At 40.3% G+C, this 17026-nt stretch overlaps 1 protein-coding gene across 3 annotated transcripts in view; it reads left to right on the top strand.

Annotated features, from left to right (window-relative positions):
- The window catches only part of klhl5 (kelch-like family member 5), an 88295-nt gene that overhangs the window by 36683 nt on the left and 34586 nt on the right, over positions 1-17026 (top strand). The window contains exon 1 of one of the 3 annotated variants that reach the window (XM_036583735.1): positions 3115-3247. The exons of 1 other annotated variant lie outside the window; for it this stretch is intronic. The gene's annotated coding sequence lies outside the window, so the exon portion shown is untranslated. Of the gene's footprint in view, positions 1-3114; positions 3248-5003; positions 5041-17026 lie in introns of those variants that run through there. One more of the 3 variants, XM_036583734.1, reaches the window with a different exon arrangement.

Below are 17026 nucleotides of genomic sequence, written 5' to 3'. Positions count from 1 at the left end.
TGTTGGCCCATATATCTTATATCCATAACATTAAAACCACCTTCTTGTTTCTACACTCATGGTCCATTATCAGCTCCACTGACCATATAGGTGCACTGTGTGGTTCTACAATTACAGACTGAAGTCCATCTGTTTCTTTGTATACTTTGTTATCCCCCTTTACCCTGTTCTTCAATGGTCAGGACCTCCACAGGACCACCACAGAGCAGGTATTATTTGGGTGGTGGATCATTTTCAGCACTGCAGTGACAGTGACGTAATGGTGGTGTGTTAGTGTGTGTTGCACTGGTTCAAGTGGCATACACAGCATACAGACACTTATATGCTTGAGTTTTTTAAACGCCTCAGTGTCACTGCTGGACTGAGAATAGTGCACCAACCAAAAACATCCAGCCTATAGCGTCCTGTGGGCAGCGTCCTGTGACCACTGATGAAGGACTAGAGGATGACCACCACAAACTGTGCAGCAGCAGATGAGCTACTGTCTCTGACTTTACATCTGCAAGATGGACCAAAAAGACAGGTGTGTTTAATAGAGTGGACAATGAGTGGACACAGTGTTTAAAAACTCCAGTAGCACTGCTGTGTCTGATCCACTTGTACCAGCCTTGTACTGTGATACAATCTATATTTTTATATGCATTATATATGTATTTATCTATAGGTAATAGGACTCTTTCTGTCAGGTGTTTCTTTTCTAAATCTTACCCTAACCGTCACCTTAGCATCTCTTTCAGTTTTAAAAAATAAAACATGGAGCTACAGTACACAGTCTGGAGCATTTTGTTGCTTCTGTGGTTCTGTGTGTTCTTCTCTAGTTTCACTCCAAAGTCAGGACATTTTTGGAGAGATCATCGCTGACTTTTCAGATGCTCTTTCTGAAGCAGTCACTGAACTTTGGCCATGTTTAAGATGAATGGGGCCGGCGAAAAAAGGCCTATCGATCCACACTCGTTTATCTTCAGAGACTTCCTCTGTTCCACATTCCTTTCTTTCTCTCCTTCACTCTCTCACTTTTATCCCTCTCTTTGTCTATAGCCTTTCAGCATATTGATTAGCGTGTGAGCGGTGTGTATGTGTGTGGGAAAGAACATTGTAATGGATCTTATTGATTGCACAGAATGGATGTGTCCACTGCATGTCTATTGATATGAGATTGTTGACTTGTTAAGGAGAAAGGTCAGGGAATCAAAAACAGTGTGTGTGCGTGTGTGTGTGTCATTGTTTTATCAGTGTTCGGACACTTGCTAGGATTGATGGTGATGATGGTGATGATGATGATGATTCTTTGCCAATGCTGCATTGCAGGTCAGGGGACATGTTGTCCAATATATGTCGGTGCAGTTGTTATTGTATATGTCTGTTGTTTGTCATTTGTTTTAGGCTGAGGAAACATCTTTTTTTTTAAATGTATTAATATGAATATGATGGTAATATCTCTTCCTTTTGCTCTTTCTCTTTTTCTATCTACGTGTGTGTCATAGCCTTCAGCCTACATGGAAAATAGTTGCAATTAGGGTCCCTGTTCTGCTTTAGTGACTGAAAGCATGTGCATGTGCGTGTGTGTGTGTAAGAAAGAGAGAGAGAAAGAAAGAGAGAGAGAGATACATACGCACAATGATAGAGAGATACAAATAGTGGGAGAGTAAGAGAGAGATACGTACAGATTCATACATACAGTAATAGAGAGCGATACATACATACATACGGTGATGAGAGAGAGATACATACATACAGTGATGAGAGAGCAATACATACGGTTATGAGAGAGAGATACACACATACATACATACATACAGTGATGAGAGAGAGATACATACAGTGATGAGAGAGAGATACATACACACATGTACATACAGTGATGAGAGAGAGATACATACATACAGTGATGAGAGAGAGATACATACATACAGTGATGAGAGAGCAATACATACGGTTATAAGAGAGAGATACATACACACATGTACATACAGTGATGAGAGAGAGATACATACACACATGTACATACAGTGATGAGAGAGAGATACATACAGTGATGAGAGAGATACATACAGTGATGAAAGCGATACATACATACAGTGATGAGAGAGAGATATACACATGTACATACAATGATGGGAGAGAGACACATACATACAGTGATGAGAGAGAGATATACACATGTACATACAGTGATGAGAGAGCGATACATACATACAGTGATGAGAGAGAGCGATACATACGGTTATGAGAGAGAGATACATACACACGTACATACAGTGATGAGAGAGCGATACATACATACAGTGATGAGAGAGAGCGATACATACAGTGATGAGTGATACATATACACATACATACTGTGATGAGAGATACATACATATTTACAGTGAGTGATGAGAGACAGACAAAGGTACATGCGTATATACAGAGATGGAGAGAGACAGACATACAGTGGGAAAGAGGTATACAACGTGTGAGAGAGAGAGAGAGAGAGAGAGAGAGTCCTCAGTGTGTGGATTTCCGCCCCCCCCACCCTCCTCCCTCTCTCTCTCTCTCTCTCTCTCTCCCTCTCTCTCTCTCTCTCTCTCCCTCCCTCCCTCCCTCACTGCCCCTCTATCTTCGTCTCCGCGAGCCTCGCCAGCAGTTGCTCCTGAGTTCCAGCTGGCGCGCGCACGGTTTACGGCGCCGCTCCCGCACCGCGCGAGCACGCCTGCTCTCTGCTCGCCTCTCGCGGCGCCTCGGGCATGTCGAACCCCCGGAGAGACTTCGATGTGAAGCAGATCCTGCGCATCCGCTGGCGGTGGTTCGGCCACGCGACCTCCCCGCCCCCCGGGCCCGAGCCTCTGCACGAGCCCCTGCACGAGCTCTTCAGCAGCCGCACGAGTGGCGGCGGCGGAGGCGCCGGGAGCTCCTCGCGCTGCGAGCCGCCGCGCTCCCCGGCCATCTCCAGCTCGTGCGACGCCGCCACGAGCACGAGCGGCGACCGAAAGTTGGTCGAGTCCAGCGGGCGTGCGACGACCTCGGTGACAACGGTGACGGCGCGCTCCTCCGCGTGCCCGCGCTCCGCGAGCCAGCACGAGTGCGCTAGCGCCCCGCGTCCGTCCCCGGCGCACTCGCGCTCCGCGCTGGACATAGGGAGCGCGAGCGGCACCGCGAGCTCAGAGCACGGCTCGGCGGACGGTAACCAAGGCGACGAGGAGAACAACAACAACAACAACGCTGCTGCTGCCACCGCAGCCGTAGAGTCCGACTCGAGCTCGTGCAGGTAAGCGCGAGATCTGCTCGCCAGATGTGTCGCCAGCTGTTTGCCGTTTCAGGCTCTGCGTGCGCGGCGCGGGGTGGTTTTGTGTGAAACTCTAAACGTACCATGCTCGGGTGAGCTGTGAGCTGTTAACGGTTCGTTAGCAGCGCGAGAAAATGGATTTTGTGAACTTTTTGTGAGCAGATTTCAACGTGGCTGCTGGATGAGGGGCGTTGATTTTTTTCCCTCCCGTATTCCGTCAAGCCACGCCCCCTCAGCGCTACGATTGGCTCATGTGCCTTTGCCTCCTGCGCTTGGATTGGTTATTAGTCCTTACTCTCAGCAGCCTGCCACTCCGGTCATATATTCAATCAGATGTCTAGTTATAGCAGATAGGTTTAGATATGCAGTCGTTGACTAAAGCTGGCACGGACTAGTAGCTCCAGTCATAGCGCAGGGGGCGTGGCTTTAGCGTTCTGGGACGAAGCGTGAGGTACTAGCGAATAGACCACTGTAGTCGTGCGTCATTCTGTAGTCCTCGTTATGCCCATGTTAGGAACTCTGGGTCTAAGCCCCGTTTCTCTATGGGCAGAATGAATAGGATTTTCGAAAAATCGCCTCTATCGCCCCCTGTGTTAAATAAAAATGTTCAGAACCCGATATGTTTTGTCCTGTAAACATTTTTTCTCTCGAATAACACTGGATCCCCTGAATTACGAGGTCGTTAAAGAGCTATAATACTAATATTGCTACATGCTAAAGCTACTGTGCATCAATTTGATGTCACTAAGCCACACAAAACTAAGGTGGGCTACCTTAACGAAATCTTCTACAGTAATGCGTATTTACAGGTATACCCATAAATAAAACCTCTAGGTAGGATATTTTGATAGGCTAAAACTCATCAAAAATACTACCCATGTTAAAACTACGAGGCTGAATTTAGCTTTTCTTCTGCAGCTTCTTGTTTGAATATTCCCCGTTCCACCTTAAATGGTGCAGCAGCTGTGAGCTATCACAAACATTAGCAAACGAGACAAAATACTGACCTGTCGGCTCTGTGAAACAGCAAAAATAAGTTAATGTTACTCAGCTGTTCAGCGGAAATAGAGAAACCTCCTCATATCAGGCCTTTCAGCCCTCCATGAAGCTGAAGTCAGCTTCTTTTTCGCCGGCTGCTTATTCAACTTTTCCCGTTCCACCTTAAATGGCGCAGCATTTCAGAACATGACTGCTGCGCCATTTAAGGTGGAACGGGAAAAGTTGTACAAAAAGCTGGCAAATTTCCTGAGAAAATGTCCTCAGAAAAAAATGTTACCAGCCTTAAAATAATGATGAGCAATATTCATATTTCAACTCTTTAATGACCTCGTAATTCAGAGGATCCAGTGTTATTCGAGAGAAGAATGTTCACAGGACAAAACCGGGTTCTGAACATTTTTATTTACCACTGGATGCGATAGAGGCGATTTTTCGAAACCCTATTCATTCTGCTCATAGAGAAATGGGGCTTAGACCCGGAGTTCCTAATATGGGCATAATAACATGGCGCCGACTACAAAATGATGACACGACGACAGTGGTCTATACCGGCGCGAGTGGGCGGGGCTGGTCTGAATACGGGTGGGAGAATAACGGGTGGAGTTTGAGTCATGTGTTACTGGTAGTGCAGTATCACTAAAGGTCTCTCAACCCACAACTTAGCTAAGGTTTTGTGAAGCATATAGACACCCACACAAAAAAGACAGAACAAAGTTTCCACACTGCCAGATGATGCAGAGTCTTCTCAGGGTGGGTGGGCAGCTCTGTTTGTCCAGGTAAGGGAACTTAAAGACACTTTTCTGTCCGTCTCTGCTTTAATTCATTTGTATTCACACTGTAAAAAAAGTAAGTCAGGTCAGCTTGAAATTGCATAGCGTTTGTCATTTTCTCAGCTTAATTAAAACTCACATTTTCAAGTCAAAAGGTCTTTATTGTCAATTCTCAGTATAGCATATGTACATTTGAATGATTCATGCTGTTTCATAGTACAAAACAACAGAGCAGTGCATTGTACAGGACTATCTAAAAGGCAGCTTCATGGCAGTGTAAATATACAATAAATACAGGAGAGAATAAACATACAGGACAGTAAATACACATGATGCTAACCAGACAGAACAAAATGGCAATACATGGATGGGCATCAAGTAAGTGGATGGGTGTGAAAGCAGCACATGAATAGAGGAACTAGTGCAAACAGTTGTCAACTGTAAACTGTACAGGAGGATTTGGGTAAAAGTGTCCCAAAGCAGCATTCAATCTCTTAAAATCCCAGGCTTATTACATACTAAGGCTTATTATTCAGTAATTACAGGGACTTCTGTGCAAATTGGTTGAGCTGTTCTTAGTTTATAGAAGTGTGTAATAAAACTTTGGGCTTGCTAGTGGGCCATGGCCATTTCAGGGGTTAAAGAATTTAAAGTGCAGGTATGCCCTGTTGGTTAAGGACTGTGTAATCAGTCTGTGGTGGATATTGGAAGGTTTACTACTGCATCTTAGGTAAAGTTGAGCTTACTGGAAAAAGTCAATGTAGTCACCTCCTGAAATTGGTGATATTTTTTACTCTACTCTCACTTCCTCTACCAATTTAGTAATTGCTAATCCCCACCCACAGGCTATGACTCCCCCATCACACAGGAAACCTCTGACTGCGGATGGCTATGGTGTCACCAGGATTCAAACTTGTCATCTGTTCATGATTAGACATTTCGACAGTGACACCACTCACAAGCCACAGATGTACAAATATCTGTGTCAAGGAAAGAATGGAAGGAGCAGAGCGACCAGTGCCTAAATTGTTCCTGCTGCTCAGACAGGCAGCACTGAGTGTGCTTAGATAAAGAACAGTTACCTGTGCAAATAAATAAATATATATTTTTTAATTTTGCTTTTAACTATTTCGGTATCTTTCATTTAACTTGATCGTTTCACAGTGATCATCATGAGATGAGATCATGAGTTTTAATCCTGATGATGCCTCAGTCCTCTATAATAGGGAGGGAGCCTTCACTGTCTTAGGTTGAGAGTCATAGCCTGTAAATGGGAACAGAGTAAAAATCCAAACTGAAGCAATTTCAGCTTATAGGAGGCAACCATATTCACTGTATTTTTCTGGGTTAGCTTCACCTAAACTGTGTTTTGTAGACCGAACTAAATATATAAGTTAGGCGAACTTTTGACTGAGCTATATTGAGAAAATTGGAAAAAGCTGTGCAGCAAGATGCCTTAATTTCAAGTTGACCTGACTTTTTTACAGTGCAGTTAATGGAAAAAACTTATATAGTAAAGCTTTTGAGAATTTGGTGTTTCATTAAGGAAGTTGGAGTGTTGGTGTGTCAGAGAGGGTGTTAAACTCTGTGTTGGTGCATCAGTACAGACAGCTGTGACTGTCTAACTGTAGAATGTATGTGTATGATGGATATACCTGGATGCTGAAGTGTGTATTTCAGCATGAGGCAGGTAGCTGTCAGGATTAGTCTGTTTGTATGTGTGTGTCTTTGGGTTCTTACAGGATGACTCAGCCTGTCTAACCCATTTCAGCTTTGCTCAAAATTCTCCACAACTGCTTATCAGCCTCCTCGACTTTTCACTCTCAAGGAAGTATCTGTGGGCAGGATGTTCAAGACGTCATGGTAGAAATGAAAGGTGCATAATTATCCGTCACTCTGGTGGAGGCAGCAGATGAGGCTGAAGTTTCTGCTGACAGGCTATTTCGGAGGCACGTACTCAAAACCAACACAAAGCAGAAAAACTGTAATGTGCTTGTGTATGTATAATACACCTTTAAGTGAGGTGGTCTTTCAAGAGTTCCTTTCTAAAAATATTGCTTATGTAAAGAACCATTTGAATGCATAACTGGTTCTTAAAACTGTTGTATATATTTTTTTAAAGAACCTTTTTAAACAGTTCAGTATTTCACCAAAAAAAGGTTCTGCTGTTGTTACAAGTCAGAGAACCTTTTTTTGGGGGATGAATAAGAAAAGTGGCCAGGTTTGGCTGTCCCCTTGCTGCAACGCTCAGAATGCAGCTTGCACTTGCGTTGCAATATGAATTACTCTGTGACACATTTTAGAACCCCACAACGACAGCAGCTGTATTTCTATTTCATTGTCATTTGTCTTCTGTTATAGCTTATTAAAAAGAAGTGGAACCATTAGGACGTAAATTGGTCTGGAATTCAATTTAAAATATAATATTTTAATGTTGCACTTTAATAAATAACACTGTTTTTGAAAAATGCAAAGACTAGAAAATGTTTGTTATATAAATTCTACATTCAGAGTTGTTTTTATTTTAAACAAAAAAGAGACAGTGGCCTGATCAGGGTTATCAGAATGGACATTATGGGATTAGCATTTTAATGCAACTTGCTGTGAAAATGATTTTTTAATTGATCTTTTTCTATCACCTGCATGTTTACCACTGTGCTGCATCACCTTTTCTTTTAACAACACTCTGTAAGCATTTGGGAACTGAGGAGACCAATTGCTGTAGTTTTTAAAGTGAAATGTTTTCTTATTCTTGTTTGATATATGATTTCAGCTGCTCAACAGTTCAGGGTCTCGTTTGTCGTATTTTTCATTTCATAATGTGCCAAATGTTTTCAGTGGTGACAGGTCTGGACTGCAGGCAGGCCAGTTTAGCGCCTGGACACTTTTAATACAGAGCAATGCTGTTGTAATACATGCACAATGTGGTTTGACATTGTCTTGCTGAAATAATCAAGGCCTTCCCTGAAAAAGACTAGATGGGAGCATATGTTGCCAAAACCTGTATATATCGTTCAGCATTAATGGTGCCTTCACAGATGTGCACGTCAACCATGCCATGTACACTAATGCACCCCTATGCCATCATTTGTCACAGGACACTTTTATACTTCCCCTCAGTCCATGGTAAATGAGCTCAGGCCCAGAGAAGGTGACAGTGTTTCTGGATCCTGTATATGTACAGTTTCTTCTTTTTATTTTAGAGTTTTAATTAGCATTTGTGGATACAGCGCCGAACTGTTTTTCACAGACAGTGGTTATCAGAAGTGTTTCTGAGCCCATGCAGTGATTTCCACTACAGAATCAAGTCTGTATTTAATGCAGTGCCGTCTGAGGGCCCAAAATCACGGTCAGCAAATACTGTTTTTTGGCCTTGTCCCTTGCGTACAGAGATTTCTCCAGATTCTCTGAATCTTTTAATGATATTATGTATTGTAGATGATGAAAAGCAAAAGTTCTTTGCTATTTTACATTGAGTAAAATAGCAAAGAGAATGAGAAACGTTATGAGAAACGTTATGAGAAACGTTATTCTTGAATTGTTGCACTATTTGATTGTATAGTCTTTCACAGAGTGGTGAACTCCTCCCTGTCGAAAGACTCAGCTTCTTTGGGATGCTCATTTTTTTACTCAGTCATGTTACTGACCTGTTACTAGTTAACCACCAGGTGTTTTTTTTTTGGCATAACACAACTTTACCAGCCTTTTGTTGCCCGAGTCCCAACTTTTTTGGAAATGGGGTTGTAGAATGTTTGAATATTCAAGATTATATTCAGTGAAGTGTTTGAAAATGAAAATGGAGAATTCAGAGGATTCAGAATGGAAACACTCTGCATTAGAGTGTCTTACTGCTTATCATGAAACACACACACAGATTAATGCATACACATTTGAGTGTTGTTGGTTCAATATATGCACACACACACACACACACACACACACACACACACACACTCTGTCTCTCTCTGTCTCTCTCTCTCTCTCTCTCTGTCTCTCAGATGATGAGAACCGTGTCCTCATAAAGTATCTGCAATTATGATCTGAAGATAATGGGGTGAAGCATCTGATAGCTGCCGAGAATACAAACCATCCGTGCGTGCACACATGCACACACGCATTTTCTCTTGCTCTCTCTCTCTCTCTCTCTCTCTCTCTCTCTCTCTCTCTCCACATCCTCTTCTCTGGAATGTAATGTTTAATAGCAAGTGTGGATGAAACCTTTCATTTTAGAGACAGTGGTAGTGAGCTGTGTGTATGTAGTGCAGTGCTTCAGTGGATTCTGTGTGTGTGTGTGTGTGTGTGTGTGTGTGTGTGTGCTATGACTAGGGATGCAAATTTTGGCCAATTCTTTTGACCGATAAACATCCATTGGTGATTAACCATCAACTGGCATGGACGCAACCCTATAAATCATCAATAATAATACAGATAGTTCCGGTTCTTAGATCTAATTAGCTGAGCCGCGTTTGACGCCGTTGTGAAGTACTTGTTCATACGCACACATGAACTGAATACTGTATTCATGCACCAGAATATTGAAAAGTGCTCTTTATATGGATTGTGGAATGTGGTATTTATAGGTGGGGTCAGGCATCAACGTGTATATGAAGTAAACAGCCTCAACACCCTACACAAGAACATACACCCGGTTTTGTTCTGGTTTTTATTTAGCAGCATAATGTCAGCAATAGTACGGGTGGTATTCGTGGTGTTTTTTCATCATCTTGTTCAAATCACAAGTAGCATCTATTAGCAAATTAACCATAATAAGTAGTAACAGTAATATTAAAGAATTGTATGCATAATCATAAATCATAATAATAAAAGTTGTCATTTAGTCATTACAGTGAAACATATCTTGAGCATTTCTTGTAGAATATTTGAATATTCAAAATAATATTTTAAGAGAACATTCCAAAGGAAAAAAGGTGCAGCCCAAGTATATATAACGTGTATATGTATAACATAACGAAGAAAGAACAAGACACAGGAAGTATGGGTGATGAGGGGGCTGCAACACCCCAGATTTCGGGATAAAAACAATAGCAGATATAAGAAATATAACAAAAGCCCAGAAAAATATTGTGAGCATACAAAGACCCGTGTGTGCTTTGTGTAGGGTGGAGTTTGTGTTTTATTCATTGTAATTATCCCCCTCTGGATGTGCGTGTCTAGCTTGGCTGTGGGTGCGACACAAGCGGTTTCTGTGGCCCACATCCACAATCTGATTGGTTGGTGCTCAGCTTATTTGCATAAAGTTGATCCAGCAAGAGAAAGGAGAGGCAGTAGGGTGTGCATCAGTGGTTGCTGTGTCAGTCATATGTGCATATTTGTGAAATGACATCTTCTTTTTAATGTTATCCAGAGAATTAAAAAATATAAACACTTTGTGCCAGATGCAACACCAGAGTTACAGCTGCTATAAGAGCAAATCCCATGATGGTAGCACATTTGTTTGTTCATAAACGAGGATTACCAGCCTGTTTTGGCACTCGTGCAATGTGAGGCCATCCTTTTCCTTCATTTATATGTGCTGGTGGTGTTTCATAACATGACACAGTCCCATAAATAATAATGCTTGAACCACTCGCAATCCCCCTCCTGTGTGTGGAAGGTATCTTTAGCTTTTAATATAAATAGGTGAAGAGTAATTTTACATGTTGAGATTCTAATTACATGTTTGAATTGATGTTATTGCAAGCAATTATTTGCTGTTATTCCTGTTTTTTCAATTTTACTGTGGATTTTTACAAAGAAATTCAATTTGCATGTGAAAATGACATATTTACTAGTGAAACTTCATTTATTTGTCAAAACTGATTTGTTACTAGTTGACATTTAATATTTACAAGTGGAATTTTAATTTTCGCATGTGCAAACTGAATTCAAGAGAAATAGAAAATAAAAGCTAAAATAGAAATTAGTTTTTTTACAAGTCAATTAGATTTTTAATTGTGTGGAAAAATTGCCACATTAAACCTTAATTCATGTTAGTAAAAACTGCTACTGCAATTAGAATGAACTGTAATGAAATCGTGTAATTTATACAATTAAAAGTTGAATGTCCAGATGTTATAATTCAGTTTTAGATACATTTTATTTTTCTAGCATCAACAACATTTTTTGATAAAACAACTTTACCTCTTGATTTGAAGTTAAATGGTTTGTTGTGCCTGTACCCTGGGACTTGCTACTGGATACTTTCTTTCACAGTTCTTTTTTTCTTCCAGCTGTCGCTTTTGACAGTCGACAGTAGGTTTGTTACATTTGCTGCCATGTTTATACATTCTTCCGTTTTCTCCTACATCTTTTTCCACTGTTTAATTTTGTGCAGCATCTTTTTTTTAATTATTCACTAATTTTATAGTATTTGTGAGCATTTCTTTCCTTGAAATTTGTAGCTCTGTTTCTGAGAATGTTGCCTTTCTTTGTTTCTTTGTTTTTGTTTGTCTCATCATGTCCATTTCGGCACCCAACCGCAGCTTCACTTGGCTGTTCTTTACTATGTATGAACTCATTTACATGTGGATTTTGATTGGCTCTTACCCAGGACACAGGTGAAAGTACCACAGTGCAGAAACTGGGGTGCTTATCACCGGCACAGTCTATTTATGAACAGCTCATATTTATATAAATTTTGATTTGCGTAACTCTGCAGCATTTTGTGAATCTGGCTGTATTTAGCATGACGTCATGGTGTACGTCACGTATAGGCTTCTAAAAATTTAAGCACCCTCAACTTATAACACTTTGCAGTGTCCCTGAGGGAGAGAGAGAGATGGAGAAGGAGGAAGAAAAATATTTCGAACGAGAGAAGAAGCGGGAAGATGTTAAATTTGTGGGTGTCTGTTGGGATTTTTGGTCAGGTTTCCTGTGCATATGTCTATCTGAGTGTGTGTGTGTGTGTGTGTGTGAGTGTGTTGAGATTTGGTCGTGCCTGTTGGGAGCAGAGTGTGTATGCACAGAAGGATATTTTGGTCCAAGCCCAAAGTAGGTTATTTTTCTGGTCTTTCTCTCTGTCTGTCTTTCCTCCTTCTTGTCCTCTTTGCAGTTTTTCTCTGTGTGCCTCTCTCTCTCCCTCTCTCTCTCTCTCTCTCTCTCTCTCTCTCTCTCTCTCGCTCTCTCTCGCTCTCTCGCTCGCTCTTTCTTTCTCTCTCTCTCTGTCTCTTTCTCTTTCGCCCCGTTCTTTAAACCCTATGTTTACAGAGATATATGCCTATACATCGATGTGTATGCGTATGTGTGTGCAAGCTACTGTACTGTACGAAGGTCAGAGAAAGACCACCCTGTTTTATTTGATTTCTTATCAAAATGGCTGTTAAATAAGTAAGTTATTTAAGCAAGTTAGTAATTAAGTATGTAATCATTCATTTTTCAGCATCAGGAAAAAAGCAGAAAACAATCTGTTCATTTTCTAACATTATAAATCCCTTCAAAATAATTATCTTGTACTTAATGGCTGTTTTGACTGGACATTAAATAAATAAAGGGTGGTCTCTGACAATATATGTGTTGTTTGTGTGTGTGTGTGTGTGTGTGTAAATGTAAGGCATATTGCTGTTGTCGGAAGAAAACCTTATATCTCGAAAATGATAACTTTATAGAAGAAGGAAAAAACATACATTGCTTTTAATGCAAGTCAATGGAACCAGACTTTTTTACAAGTCATTTTGGGTCATTTATTTTGGTCCATTCATCACAAAATTTACACACAGTGTGAAGAGCAACAGGTGTTTTTAAATTATGTCAATAACTGAAAAACAACAAAAATGGAAATAAGAGGTCTTCATCCGACAGTCGCAATATATTAATCATGTGTATGTTATGAATGTAAATACCTGACCTAAGTGATTCATTTGTGATACTTTACCAAATGATTCAGCTAATCATGAAATCTCAATTTTGTCACAATTCAAATTGATCAGTTTGTTTTGATTCAGAAATATTATTAAAAATACAATCTATACATGAATGTAACTATAAATGAAGGTAAACTGCCACAGTAGTGGAATGTACACAAAAACAATACACCAAGCATGTTTTTGGATCTTAATGTTTGAAAATGGCCCAAAAGTGAGTGCGGACTTTATTGAATATTATTATTATTGTAATGGATTGTAATTGATTAAAACAATGCAGTTGAATTACCACCTATAGACAATGACGTGATGCATTTTTACACTCGTAGTATGTTCCTGCCTTTATAACCAGGCCTCCCTCTTCTCTGTCTATATTGTAATCTCTTTCCCTGCTGAATTGGCAGAGCGTATGTGTGTGTGCATGTGTGTGTGTGTGCACGTGTGCGTGTGTGTGTGTTGTGTGTATGTCTGCAAGGCTTAAGGTTGATCCAGGCTCTGAACGTTGTTGGAAAGCCTGCTGAAATCCATTGTGGAACTACTGCAGAATTCCAAATAGCTTACAAAGCTCAGAAACTGCTTTTCCCTGTGTGTCTTTCCTTCACAATAGTGGCATTACTGCAGCTGATCGGTTGACCTTTTAGCGCGCCGACCACAAATACATGTCGTCAGTTTGGACAAGCTTCACTGAACATTGACAGTGATCACATTCATGAAAATGAGAAACTGTAGCACACTTCACTTTTTATAATAATAGATAAATCTTAGGGTGTGTTTCACGTGTGTCAGGTTTGGTTTGATCTAAGGAACCTTGGTTCAATGACTCTGTCGGTGTGGTTTATTAGAACAAGTGAGAACACTGCCCTTCAAACTGTGCACCAAATTTGGACCAATGTATGTGTATTTGTGAGCACCCAAGAGATTATATATAAAAACGTGTATAAAAAGGTGTGTGTGTGTGTGTGTGTGAGTGATGTTTCTCCTTTATCATATCTCAGTCAGATACACTGTGTTGGAACATATTAGCTGTATCAGAGACAGTCGGTGTGAATGGGTTAGGGATGCAACACAGTCATAATGAAATAGATACTTAAATAGCAGCACTGCACTTCGTGTCTTGAACGATGATTAGACTATTTTTAGGACCTCTTTCAGCCGTGTTCTGTTCCCGACTGCTGTAGGAGTAGTCTTTAATCTTCTCTTCGTTGTTCAACAACCTTTCCAACATTCCAGCCATCATTAAGCATTCTTGCTAGAGCTTAACATTTTGGAGAAATCTTTTCTTAGTAATATTGTGACTTCGATTTAAATTATGGTTACTTAATGTAAACTAAGGTCTAGGCCTGTTTTTTTGGCCAAGAAGATCAGCACATCCAGTTTTTCTGGCTTAAGGCATGAAACTAAACACTAAACAAAGGCAACTTACTGTCCTTTGTTTTATTTGTCTATGCTTTTTTGTACCTATTTCACTGGCAGCAGTTTTTGAGCTAGAATCATGATCGTAGAACCTATACAGGAATAGTGTGCTTGTGCTTTTGGGACTAACTGCTTCCAATCGGTCCAACTCAGGAGTCACCAGTCTTATCCACATGCATCAGCCTCGTTTTAAAAACAAAACTATTCGTTCCGAGACTGACCTGCTCAGGGGGTCTCGGTGTGTATGTTTGGTGTGTATCAGATTTTGGATGGCAGCATACTCACTTGCTCTAACGAACTGCACTAACAAAGCAATCGCACTAGCATTTGTTTTAAACGCTAATCTGCTAAGTCTGAACGCAGTTACTGTTGCTACCTATTTAGTCACATCGTAACATAAGTCTCCTTGAACCTTTTAGATGGAAATCTGCGAGTTTGTTTGCTAATACCAGGTTCACTAAATTAAATATTATTCATCAATCACATCTCCATGAGTGAGTGTAAAATTAACTTGTGCTTGATTTTTATCCTGTGATGCTTCCTATGTGCTGTAGCTGCGCTTTGTACCTGATCCGCTGCGTAGAGCTTTTCATTCAGTGGATAGACTTTCTGACTTTCCTTCTTTGGACTAAAAAGATCAGAAACTCTGACCAAAACAAAAGGCTCTTCACTGCCCTCTGGTGGGGTACAGAGGTCTGACATCTTGTTCTTAAATATGAATATGTACAACATTAGAGAGATGCTAATTAGCGTTTCAAAAATGCTAATTTGCTATTCTTGAAACTTTTAGGACTATCTAAAAATTCTGACTCATCTCTAAAGCCAGAAGCAGTGCTTCATTTCATTGTGTTTATTTAGCCCCCCAAGTGTCCGAAAAGGCTTTCGGTAAAGAGCAAATAAACACTGTTGTTGTCTTTATTGCCTTGAAATCGAAATCAAAATCGCTCATAAAAATTCTTGTTACTTGCACTCATAGTGTGAAGATAGGAACTAGAAGAATATCTCCAAAATATTTAATCTCCATTTTTGCTGCTACCAAAGACAGTGAAAAATGCTGGATCGGCTTTGGAGCAGAACACAGCTGCAAAATATGCGAGCATGTGCCCCCACCAAAGAGACAGCGGGTGACAGTCCTCCAGAGAGAAAGAGAAATAAAGAAATGTAGAAGGGAGGGAGGCAGAGAGAGGAAGGGAAAGAGGATAAGTGTAGAACAAAAGGAGAAAAGGAAGATGGCTGGTGTAAAAGAGTCAAGCATGAGTGTGTTTCAGAGTTGTTGAGCAGCTAGCAGGTGTTTCTCTCTCTTTTAGGAGATAAAACAAAGCCTTTACTACTATGAGTGCGTGTGTATGTGTGCTAATAGTAGTCTCTATTTCTCAGTGAGTCTAAATAATCTTAGCAGTGAGAAAAGCCAGAGGCTTGAAACCTGCTTCATATAATCCAGTGCTAAACTCTCTCTTTTCTTCTCGGCATCTCTCCATCCTTCTCTAGCTCTGTAGGCCTTCATTCTCTGCAAATTTGCTTGGCCTTCATTCAGTTTTGTTGAAGGAAACTGAAATCTTTTCTGATACCGAATACTGATAGCAAGCTGATATTTGATATTCTGAAATTCAGGATATCTTGTCATTTAAACAGACACTATCATGGAAAAAAGAATTCTCCTCACTTATTTACAATAAAGAAGTTTGAAGGGGTATATAAACTTATTAAAGTTTCAAAATGTGCCATTCACTCCGCACTCCATACAGTCCATATATGACAACTAAGCTGCAAAATTAGCACTTTTTTATGTTCATTGTTTCTGTTATGTCACAAGAACCAACACATTTACATATATCCCCCTATTCAGCCTACAGCCGTTTAGTCCTGCCCGCTCATGTTGAAGTTCTAAGGATTGTTTCAGCTCTGAGTGCTTTTTGAATGAGGCACAGAACAGAGCTTGTGTCTCCGCCTATGAACTAAAATGCTGTTTCAGTAGTGACATGAAAATGTGGGACAGCATTTTTGAAGTATTTAAAAATTAAACACATTAAAACATTTAAAAATGGAAAAAATGTATTATTTTGTTAAGTTGAGGTTTAGAAGTTAGGATTTGAGACGGCTACCTCCAAATAGAACCTTAGCTTCTTGCTTTATCACTTAATGGTTGGGTTTAAACAGATCGTGACATAATCCTTGTGAATATCTGGGGTCTAATTTTTTGTAGTTTTTTAATGTGGGACTACAATTAAATCAGTAGAATGGCCCATATAAACACAAAAACACTCACAAACTGTAAATATCTACATATCCAAGTCTATATTTGTAGCAATTTAGGTGTTAAATTAGGGCCCCTTCCTCAATTGGTGAAGCCCCAGTTTGCTAACAGTAAATGGTCAGTTAACACTAGTAGAGTGGAACAGAGATTAGCCTGAACAAATTAGGTACAAATAATCGGTGTGAATCCGGTGCAGGTTGACACAGAAGGCAATGTTCTACAGCGGCCTTAGTTTTAGCATTGCTTATTGAAGCAGCTGTTTTCATATGTAAATCACATGACGATGGACAGCAGTGACAAAGAGCAGAAAACACTTACGGATGGTGCAGTGAAATGCTCCAAAATATCAGATATGTTCAAACTGGTGGGTTTTAGAAACACTCACAGGAACTTAGTTAGCTAGCATTAGTTTGTAGCATATTAACTACCATGATATGTCAAATTTAAATAAAAGCTTTAATCACTA

This window comes from Colossoma macropomum, unplaced genomic scaffold (genome assembly GCF_904425465.1).
Source record: "Colossoma macropomum unplaced genomic scaffold, Colossoma_macropomum, whole genome shotgun sequence".
In the NCBI taxonomy this organism is placed as follows: Eukaryota; Metazoa; Chordata; class Actinopteri; order Characiformes; family Serrasalmidae; genus Colossoma; species Colossoma macropomum.
The sequence above is the reverse complement of the archived record's forward strand: the minus strand, read 5'-3'. Positions and strand labels throughout refer to the sequence as shown.